Source organism: Syngnathus floridae, chromosome 5 (assembly GCF_059516105.1).
Source record: "Syngnathus floridae isolate MCC-2025c chromosome 5, RoL_Sflo_1.0, whole genome shotgun sequence".
Classification (NCBI taxonomy): Eukaryota; Metazoa; Chordata; class Actinopteri; order Syngnathiformes; family Syngnathidae; genus Syngnathus; species Syngnathus floridae.
Window position 1 is genome coordinate 392,602 of NC_142417.1, and position 12,161 is coordinate 404,762.

Here is a 12,161-nt window from a genome sequence, read left to right on the forward strand (position 1 = left end):
CCAAAAACAGACAGCGAGAGCGAGGGAACACTCTTTTTTTTTTTTCTTCGTGTCCTCTTCAGAGAGAGTGGCCATTGACACTGTGCATCTCATTAGGATCTGCCCCCCCCTTCCCTGGGTCTGCATGGAGCCCAGAGTCTCGGCAGCTGCTTGGAGCATTCAAGCTCAAGTGCAGTGGTTGGAGGGGAAGATGGGCGGGCGGGAGATGGTGGGGGGGTTCTTGGACATATGCCACCATCACTGGGACTTACTGGTCATGGCCGGATTCAAGAGTGAAACCGTTATAATGCTTTTAGTCTGCTAGGGTAATGCTAATTAGCATGTGTGTTACACTGCTAGAAGCTTATAAGCAGCAAGGGGCAAAATGGCTGCCCCCGAAGACGGATACAAATTTAACTGCTTCAGATCCCACAAACACAATAGCAAGGACCAGAATACCGGCTTTGGAGCACTGAAGAAAAATGTGGACTTGTGTTTTCAGAGATGTGTGTGCGCGAGTGCCAAACACAGCAGGACTGTTGTCAAAACAAAATGTGCCATAGAGGGGTGTCATGAGAGGTGAGAAGGGGGAGGGGCATATGCTAATCAGGTGCTACAGAATGCAGCATCGTCACAGCTTTATTGAAATAAAAGGCACTTTTATATTGTGAGCGTTCCTAGAAATAAAAAAGATGTATCTTTTTTTTTTAATAACCCCCCCCCCACCATATCACGTCTTCAGAAATCAGCGTCAACTCTTTTGCCCCACCCGTCCGGGAACCCCCATGGGCCCACCACCGCACATACTTTTTTCTATCTGTCATCTGTGCTGATGAATGGGGCTTTGCGTGTGGATTTTAATTACTGCTCTGCGGAGGTGGGAATTGGCCATGCATTAAATTGGAATAAGACGCATTTTTCCCCCCCAGCAGGGGAGGAAGCAGCGCGAGGGTTACTGTATATTAATTGAACCATTCAGTGGCACACACTTGAAGCTGGAAGAACCTCACAAATGCACACGGGAAAGGCTGGTGAGAAGTCAAAAGATCCATTTGGAGCTTGAAAGAAAAAAAGGTTGCTCCCCTCCCTCGGTGGACAACATAAAAGTGAGTTCATGGTCACGGGGCTTCAACTCTGTGGATTGTTGCGGGCGGCTGCCGTGAAGGTCTTCTGTTGGGCTCCTGTTTGACGTGGGTCAAATTGCAAGTTGCACCCAAGCCATTCAATAACACGGAGTCCATTCACACCCGGGCCGGGCATAAAAGACTCGAGAGTGCCGCATCTGACGCTTTTGAAAAGTTGCCTTTATGGATGATCAAGTGGTTGCCTGCCTGGCTGCCTGGCTGCCTGGCTGCCTGGCTGCCTGGCTGCCTGCCTGCCTGCCTGCCTGCCTGCCTGCCTGCCTGCCTGCCTGCCCAGCCTCCACCGTGATGCCACTCAGTCTGTCACCTTCTGAAAAAGCTGTTTGAATTGATCAATCTCCCACACTGTGACTGTTGATGTGACTTGAGGGAGGGAGGCTGGCCAGGGCGTCCGCATTTCCTGTGGATGATTAACCGGCGCTTGATAAGAGCGTGCGTGACCTCAAGTGGCTCCACTTGATCACACTTGTTCCATGTCGTGTCCGGAAGATAGATGAGCATGTGCATCTGACAAACACGCAATCACATGATGTGCATGGGGGTCTGGTGGGGGGACTCAACACATGGTCATCAGCAGTCAGCTGAGCTCCCTGCCTGTTGATAAGAGGCCAGACGGGCAAAGGACAGCCAAGGCCTGACCTGGCAAACAACATGTCATCAAACGTGTTGGGCATTATTCAGCTCTTCTTGTAAAGTTGCTCCGAAGATCGTGGCTGCCCGCTCTTGACGATGCGATCAACTCACTGTCTCCACAGAGTAACAGCAACGAAGGACGGCGTTCATCTGAGACGACGCCTCCTCCGGCTGATGTGGCATCAGCACATACTCACTTGATGTGTGTGTTGCTGTTAGTGTTGGCTCGTGAGTCAACGATTCTGTTTTCAGTGAACGAGACTGAACGAATCACTTTCTTTTTTCAGTTCATATGACTTCAACCAGTAGGTGTCGGTAATGCGCATTGAAGCTGGTGCCACCACGCTGTAAATCAAAACGAAGGAGAAAATGACGTCACTTCCCGTTCACGAACGAGTCGTGAATTGCTTTTCCCGTTCCCCAACTTAGCGGAGCTGTGAGTGAATTCCAGTTCGTCGCGTGAACTCATCGGTGAGGGAACGAATCCTGACTTTCCCGTTCGCGAACGAGTTCATGGGTCAACTGCCTTCCTTCCCGTGCATCAACCGATCAGTCAGTGAATGTGTTGCGTCTCCCTCCTGGCGTCAACTATGTAAGCCAGAATGTCGATTTACGATTTGCCAAGGAAAGAAAGAACCCACTCACTGAAACACCACTTCTTTTATGCAAGCTAACGGCTAACTTTATTGCATGAAGGGATGCGCCGTTATGCAACAACTGGGAGACTATGCTTCTCTTTGGGTCATCTTGATTTCATAACACTTGCAGTAGTTTTTAAATAACGTGTATGCCTATATACGCCTAAATATTGTTATCCACTATATTTACTGCAATTTCACATTAGATTGCTGGTTTGAAATGTACTTTTAATATTATTTTCAAATAAACATTTATGTTAAAATTTGTCTGGTGTTTTATTTCTTGTTTTTTAATTCGCCAATTCAAACATAAAAATGAGGTATTTGGTTAACTGCTTTGTATGACAATATGAGTAGGTACACCTCATGGACACTTCAATAGGTACACTACACGAGGTTAAAAAATAAAAGAATAAATAAATAAAGGGTTAATTGCACATTAAAAGCGAAGTAACGCACGTTCTCACACCTGGGCTCGAACCATGTTTTCACCGAGGAAGAGCCCGTGTTATTAACCAGTCGACTATTGTGACCTGCCACTCAATGGTCGTCTGCACTGTTTTGTACTAGTGATGTGCATTCCAGTTCTCTGAAGTGAACTGAATCTTTAGAATTGGTTCAGAATATTTAACGAGGGAATCATACGGACACTCCATTAGGTACACCGCCATTTTCAAGTGTACATAATAACAGGCCACTTTATTAGGGAAATATCACGGTCAAAGGTCACAGGTGTCAAGCTCTGGTCCTCTGGGCCGCGTTCCAACATGTTTTCCAAGTGACCCTCGTTAAGCGCAGGTGCGTGAAAACTTTTAGCCACTTTCACGTTCAAAAAGAGCTAAAAGTTTTCACGCACCTGCACTTAACGAGGGAATCACACGGACACTCCATTAGGTACACCGCCATTTTCAAGTGTACCTCATAACAGGCCACTTTATTAGGGAAATATCACGGTCAAAGGTCACAGGTGTCAAGCTCTAGTCCTCGGGGCCGCGTTCCAACATGTTTTCCAAGTGACCCTCGTTAAGCGCAGGTGCGTGAAAACTTTTAGCCACTTTCACGTTCAAAAAGAGCTAAAAGTTTTCACGCACCTGCACTTAACGAGGGAATCACACGGACACTCCATTAGGTACACCGCCATTTTCAAGTGTACCTCATAACAGGCCACTTTATTAGGGAAATATCACGGTCAAAGGTCACAGGTGTCAAGCTCTGGTCCTCTGGGCCGTGTTCCAACATGTTTTCCAAGTGACCCTCGTTAAGCGCAGGTGCGTGAAAACTTTTAGCCACTTTCACGTTCAAAAAGAGCTAAAAGTTTTCACGCACCTGCACTTAACGAGGGAATCACACGGACACTCCATTAGGTACACCGCCATTTTCAAGTGTACCTCATAACAGGCCACTTTATTAGGGAAATATCACGGTCAAAGGTCACAGGTGTCAAGCTCTGGTCCTCGGGGCCGCGTTCCAACATGTTTTCCAAGTGACCCTCGTTAAGCGCAGGTGCGTGAAAACTTTTAGCCACTTTCACGTTCAAAAAGAGCTAAAAGTTTTCACGCACCTGCACTTAACGAGGGAATCACACGGACACTCCATTAGGTACACCGCCATTTTCAAGTGTACCTCATAACAGGCCACTTTATTAGGGAAATATCACGGTCAAAGGTCACAGGTGTCAAGCTCTAGTCCTCGGGGCCGCGTTCCAACATGTTTTCCAAGTGACCCTCGTTAAGCGCAGGTGCGTGAAAACTTTTAGCCACTTTCACGTTCAAAAAGAGCTAAAAGTTTTCACGCACCTGCACTTAACGAGGGAATCACACGGACACTCCATTAGGTACACCGCCATTTTCAAGTGTACCTCATAACAGGCCACTTTATTAGGGAAATATCACGGTCAAAGGTCACAGGTGTCAAGCTCTAGTCCTCGGGGCCGCGTTCCAACATGTTTTCCAAGTGACCCTCGTTAAGCGCAGGTGCGTGAAAACTTTTAGCCACTTTCACGTTCAAAAAGAGCTAAAAGTTTTCACGCACCTGCACTTAACGAGGGAATCACACGGACACTCCATTAGGTACACCGCCATTTTCAAGTGTACCTCATAACAGGCCACTTTATTAGGGAAATATCACGGTCAAAGGTCACAGGTGTCAAGCTCTGGTCCTCGGGGCCGCGTTCCAACATGTTTTCCAAGTGACCCTCGTTAAGCGCAGGTGCGTGAAAACTTTTAGCCACTTTCACGTTCAAAAAGAGCTAAAAGTTTTCACGCACCTGCACTTAACGAGGGAATCACACGGACACTCCATTAGGTACACCGCCATTTTCAAGTGTACCTCATAACAGGCCACTTTATTAGGGAAATATCACGGTCAAAGGTCACAGGTGTCAAGCTCTAGTCCTCGGGGCCGCGTTCCAACATGTTTTCCAAGTGACCCTCGTTAAGCGCAGGTGCGTGAAAACTTTTAGCCACTTTCACGTTCAAAAAGAGCTAAAAGTTTTCACGCACCTGCACTTAACGAGGGAATCACACGGACACTCCATTAGGTACACCGCCATTTTCAAGTGTACCTCATAACAGGCCACTTTATTAGGGAAATATCACGGTCAAAGGTCACAGGTGTCAAGCTCTAGTCCTCGGGGCCGCGTTCCAACATGTTTTCCAAGTGACCCTCGTTAAGCGCAGGTGCGTGAAAACTTTTAGCCACTTTCACGTTCAAAAAGAGCTAAAAGTTTTCACGCACCTGCACTTAACGAGGGAATCACACGGACACTCCATTAGGTACACCGCCATTTTCAAGTGTACCTCATAACAGGCCACTTTATTAGGGAAGTATCATGGTCAAAGCTCACAGGTGTCAAGCTCTGGTCCTCGGGGCCGCATTCCAACATGTTTTCCAAGATAATAAAGTGGCCTGTTATTAGGTACACTTGAAAATGGCGGTGTACCTAATAGAGTGTCCGTGTGATTCCCTCGTTAAGCACACCTGCGTGAAAAGTTTTTGGTCACTTTCACGTTCCGCAGGAGCTAAAACTTTTCACGCAGGTGCGCTTAACGAGGGTCACTTGGAAAACATGTTGGAACGCGGCCCAGAGGACCAGAGCTTGACACCTGTGACCTTTGACCGTGATATTTCCCTAATAAAGTGGCCTGCTATTTGGTACACTTGAAAATGGCGGTGTACCTAATGGAGTGTCCGTGTGATTCCCTCGTTAAGTGCAGGTGCGTGAAAACTTTTAGCTCTTTTTGAACGTGAAAGTGGCTAAAGGTTTTCACGCAGGTGCGCTTAACGAGGGTCACTTGGAAAACATGTTGGAATGCGGCCCCGAGGACCAGAGCTTGACACCTGTGACCTTTGACCGTGATATTTCCCTAATAAAGTGGCCTGTTATGAGGTACACTTGAAAATGGCGGTGTACCTAATGGAGTGTCCGTGTGATTCCCTCGTTAAGTGCAGGTGCGTGAAAACTTTTAGCTCTTTTTGAACGTGAAAGTGGCTAAAAGTTTTCACGCACCTGCGCTTAACGAGGGTCACTTGGAAATCATGTTGGAACGCGGCCCAGAGGACCAGAGCTTGACACCTGTGACCTTTGACCGTGATATTTCCCTAATAAAGTGGCCTGTTATTATGTACACTTGAAAATGGCGGTGTACCTAATGGAGTGTCCGTGTGATTCCCTCGTTAAATATTCTGAACCAATTCTAAAGATTCAGCTCACTTCAGAACTGGAATGCACATCACTAGTACAAAACAGTGCAGACGGCAACAAAGCTGCAGGTCGCAATAGCTGACTGGTTAATGATGTGGCCTGTTGATGAGTAAACACCCAGTTCGATCCCAGGTGTGCAAATGTGTTTTCTTGTGCAGTTAAACCTTTATTTATTCTATTATTTTTTACCTCGTGTAGTGTACCTACTGAAGTGTCCATGAGGTGTACCTACTCATATTGTCATATAAAGCAGTTAACCAAATGTGAGATTTTTATGTTTTAATTGGCGAATAAAAAAACAAGGAATAACACACCAGACAAGTTTTAACATAAATGTTTATTTGATAATAATAATAATATTAAAAGTACATTTCAAACCAGCAATCTAATGTGAAATTGCAGGAGATATATTGGATATTTAGGCGTATGTATGGATACACGTTATTTAGAAACTACTGCACGTGTTATAAAATCAAGATGACCCAAAGAGAAGCACCGTCTCCCCGTTGTTGCATAACGGCGCATCCCTTCATGCAATAAAGTTAGCCGTTAGCTTGCATAAAAGAAGTGGTGTTTCAATGAGTGGTTCTTTCTTTCTTTCCTTGGCAAATCGTCAATCGACATTCTGGCTTACATAGTTGACGCCAGGAGGGAGACGCAACACATTCACTGACTGATCTGTTGCTGCACGGGAAGGAAGGCAGTTGACCCATTGCCTCGTTCGCGAACGGGAAAGTCAGGATTCGTTCCCTCACCGATGAGTTCACGCGACGAACTGGAATTCACTCACAGCTCCGTTCAGTTGGGGAACGGGAAAAGCAATTCACGACTCGTTCGTGAACGGGAAGTGACGTCATTTTCTCCTTCGTTTTGATTTACGGCGTGGTGGCACCAGCTTCAATGCGCATTACCGACACCTACTGGTTGAAGTCTAATGAACTGATAAAAGAACGAATCACTTTAGTGATTCGTTCACTAACCCTAACACTTGTATTTATATTCGCCAATCAAAACATAAAAATCAGACATTTGGTTAACTGCTTTATATGACTATATATATATATATATATATTTATATATATAATTGTGGCTTGGATGTCAAAGGACTCCAGATAGGGCTCTGCAATTTCCACTCATCATTATCCAACATTCCTTTTTAGTGCAGCACGGTTTCGTTGTAGACCAACTTTCATCTTCATCTTTGTGTCCTCTCTTCTGCACTCCTGAGCACCACCTCGCTCCCTCCCTCCCTCCCTCGCTCCCTCCCTCCCTCCCCTGTGATTCTCACTAGGAGGGCTGGCAACAAGCCATACACGGTAAGGCCTTCCTCCGATGGTCTTCCCTTCTTGGCAGAATGCCCAGTGTGTGTGTGTGTGTGTGTGTGTGTGTGTGTGTGTGTGTGTGTGTGTGTGTGTGTGTGTGTGTGTGCAGTGAAGGGGCCAGCCAGCTTCCTCATAATCGTTGCCATTCAGCACCTCGTCAGAGTGTGTCCGTGTTTACATGAGAGGGGTCATGGAGCAGGCAACAACTCTCGCTCATTCTTTTTCCCTATACACACACACACACAGACACACACAAGCGCTCCTACGACTTGAAACTTTTGCCAGCTTACAACACGACGTCATAAATTCGCCACAGGTCCTACTCAGTCCATCTAGTCAATGTGAGTGTAAGGCTCCCTATTGTTTGCGCAGTTTGTAATGGCGGCATAACAAGCAGCCTCCTCCTTTTTTGATGGGCGATTTGGCTTCAAGTAGTAAAGCGGGACAGCTCAGTCATAGCACGGCTGTAAATCCCGCTTTCAACGACAGGTAACCATGGCAACTGCGCCGCAACTTGATTTTCCCCACAGGTAGGAAAGAATCCTGTTGGAAACACGGCAATCGATAAAAAGCCTTCATTGACCAACATTACGCTCATAAAATTGAGATGAGATTGTTCATTGGGAACACGCGCAGGAATTTGGCGATAAAAAGCCAGCACTTTCATCGCCCAAACGTTGTCCAATAACGCGCCGACAATTACCGTTAACATCTTTCAGCATTGAAGTTGTCTGATACAACACCATGCTTAAGTTGCTTTAGCACTCTGATGTCAGCGTATCATATACGCCGGATATGCCAGGCCGCTGGAAATACAGATTTGACCCAAAATGAGACGAGTGGAACTGATCGGAATAGCTAAGACTGGGCATGCCTGGTTTCATTGATGAAATAAGCATTCGAATAAGTGAATTTTCTTTCAACCTACTGAGCCACGCAGTCAAAGTTTGAACATTGAAGAACAAAAGCAATGGATGCATGCAAAGCTTTGCGATTTACGGCCTGCCGGTGCTGGCAGTTGGGGCGAGCCACGAGGAGGGCAACCAGTACCGCAGGTTTGCGAGAAGTCATTACAAAGGCAGAAGATTCCCCTGGCATGGAGGAATGTGGCTCGTTCTCTCTCACATCCCCTCTGTAATCTGTTCTTCTTTTTTTTTTCCCTCCCCCTCTCCCTCTAATAGGTACCCTCTGCACTCCTCCCCGAGGGCCTGTGGGCCATTTGCATGCTTGGGCTAGGTGTGTGTGTGTGTGTGTGTGAGCAGTTGAACTGTCTGTTTGAATCCCAAATAGCCCAGGGACGCGCCAGCTCAAAAGTGATGAAAGGCCTTCAAGTGTGGCCCTGACTAGCTTTGGGGCTGTCTAAATACGTAGTATTAGCACACAGTTAATATTCATGCTCCTGCTAACTGACTCTCGCTGAGGGTTCTTATTGACACTTGCCTCCTCAACCGGTTCCTGCCGCTAATGCGCCTTTTTGGCGTACGCGTGTGCCAAAAGAGATGTGGAACCCCTTACATCCACGCAACTTCTGCTCCGTTTTTCTTGTTGTTTTTTTTAATTCCGTTTGTCCGGCCAGATGTTAAGTACACGTCCAACATTTCCAAGTCACTGACATTGGTTTTGATGTGTCGATTCCAAATATAAAGATGAGTATTTGACGAAACCTAAATTGTGACTTCACGATGGAATGCAGGCTGGAATTTCATACTAACTCACTTGCTTCCAGTATCCAAATGTCATTCATCACTCCGAGAGCCCGGCACTCGTTAGCAGCTCGGCTCAAATGAGCTGGTGCAAACGACACGTTGCGCACATACTCAGATTTCGTCGCCGTGTTTTAGTCAAACACCCGATGAGAGTGAAGACGGTGCAAATGTGATGAAACAAATGAGGTTTGAATGTTTGCATAACAAAACAGCAGACTTGATGTTTTGTATCTTTTTTTTTTTTTTTTGCATGATTTTCCTGCTGAAGACAAAACAACAGCATTGATCTTAGCGCTACTCGAGTAATTCTCCAAGCAGATTAGGATGCCTGCGTGGCTGCCGGCCTGCGTGGCTGCCTGCGTGGCTGCCTGCGTGGCTGCCTGCGTGGCTGCCTGCGTGGCTGCCTGCCTGCGTGGCTGCATGGCTGCCTGCGTGGCTGCTTGCCTGCATGGCTGCCTGCTTGCAGGGGATCGGGCACACGCAAGCAAGCAAGCAAGCAAGCATAGCGCGCGGCAATACATCAAGCCAGATTCCCTCTCTGCTGTGAGACACGCACAAAGCACATGCGGCGGCGCTATGTTATTGAGTTGGATTTTTTTTTTTAAGAAAATGCGACGGACGGACCCACCTGGGCAGAAATTGCAGTGCACCGCATATGGCACACTTTGCTCTATGTACTGACAGCACAGCCCAATGTTTACACAAGGCATAGAAATGAAGGCCAGCCTGACCGAGCCGGCGTGAGGGAGCTCGGGCGGGCGTCCCACAGGGCCACGGAAGATCTCTGGCTTTCCGTGCTCCGGAGGACTTAGGTGATCTATATTCATTGGCCTGCTATGGCCAGGCCTGCTGTCACGGCCTGCCCGCCCCCTCCCCATGGGAGACCAGGCACCGGTGTGTACTAGAAATGCATGCCTGTGTGTGTGTGTGTGCGTGTGTGTGTGCGTGCGTGTGTGTGTGTACACTTGCCTCCGATGGCACTAATTCTGCCTGACAAAGACGAATGAAGCCAGACCACCCGCTTTGAGCAAGCGGAGCTCCGTCCAGCCAGCATCAGGGGCTATTCTGCATAAAAATAAAACCAAAACACACTGTAGCAAACAAGTCAAGGAAGGAGGAGGAGGAGGAGGAGGAGGATTTAGAAGAAGTGAAGAGCATTGGTTAGAGCAGACACGTCACACTCATTTTGGCGGCAAGTCACGTAGCTCCGGTTTCCCTTCTGAGTGACTGGGAAAATAGTGGATGTCTATCATCAGGGTTGAACCAATCGACATGTCGACTTTACGACCCAGCATCAGAAAACATTCATTGCTAATTTAGCATCTGGTCTGGAATTGGGCCGATGGAGGACGTGCGGGCGAAAGCGGGGGGCCCAAAAAGGGAAGCCCGAACGGGCAATCGTGTTGTGATTTCAAAAACACGTTTGAGAAAGAAAAACGACAAGCAGGCTTGGTGGAGTGCTTCATCATTTCTATATACGACGTAGAAAAGAAACAAAACCGGCGTACGTGTCATGTGGATGTCATCCGTTACAGTCGTCATCATAATAATTGATTGGACGCTCTTTCTCGGAGATGGCGCCCCACTTTGCGGGGGACAGACTCGTGAAGATGCGTGCTCGCAAGCAGATGAGGGAGGGAAGAAGGACGAGCGGGTGATCGCGCGAGTGATGATGGTGTCGGCCGGGCCGCCAATCAGAGAGGCCGTGATGATGACCACTTGCTTGACGATCGATCCAAGCCATATTCCTTAGTTGTTTTGAGCTAACATAATATGACAAAAGTTGTTGAGAGCATCGAGCTAATTCTCAACTGGCAACGCACCAGCCCGTCCGCAAAGGTTGAGCTATGCAGCGTATGATGTAACATGACATCCAAGTACCGTTACCGATTTAGCTGACGAGGGCAATTGATTTTTTTTTTTTTTTTTTTTTGAAACAGATTCAATGTTTAAACGCAGGCTACTTCCTGGTTCATGACATTTCTTACTCCATCTTACTCACGAGCCAAATTGGGGCAATGGGAAAGAAAGGGAAAGATAAATGGATTTATCATATTACACATGATGTGCGTCTCCCAAATTGGATCGAATGGGCTGGCACTGGCTTTTGAAAAACAGCCTCCCATCTCTTTTCTTTCGTTCTGCTCGCAACACAGATGACAAAATAGGACATTGTGATTTGAAAGCATCAAAACTCGCCCCCCTGCGGTCAACCTTGTGCGTCAAATAGCAAAAGCGCGCCCAAGGCCGCCGCCGCCGCCGCTGCCGTGATTCAATGCGGGCAGCCGGCGAGATGGCGGCGCGCTCCGGGGCGGCAGCGTGTTAAATGAAAGAGAACCAAGGTGAGATGATAATAAGGACCCTGGTAAACGTCCGCCTATTTGTGTAGGAAATGAATGCATGTAGAGTGTCACGTCAGAGCACTCCAAGGATTAATGTCCATGAATGATGATCAGCAAATGATTCTATCAGCTTGTTAATAAATCATTTAGTGCCGCTTCCCGGGATCCGGGCTGGATGAGATGAGAAGAGGGTGGGGGTGGGCTGTTCAGAACGTGAGCAAACGAGGGACTGAGTGGGGGGTGCTGGAGCTGGCTGCAGAAACACTAATGACACCCCTTTGGGTGCTTTGACTTGAGATAGAAGATGTCATTGCTGCAGGTGCAATGCGTCTTGGGACACCTTTCTTTCGCCAACGTCATCAATCCAATGACATATGGACAAGATAAACGCAATATAATCACAAGTGTAAAAAATCTTGATTCTGGCGCCAATTATTTTGATCACTGATTAGAAACCTTGCTTAATTCGATCATTTGATTTTCTTCGCCGTATAATGACAAGTGCAGCTGATGTGTTTGCAAATTTTGATCTGATATCTGTCAACGCGTAAATGTTAGCGAATCTCTGACACATCATACATATGACGACCACACTTTCCATACCACCTGAGCCTACCCTACCCTACCCTACCCTACTCTACTGGTTCCAATGACGAAAGCTAAAGACACGCTCCCAAGCTAGAAATGGAACAAAAG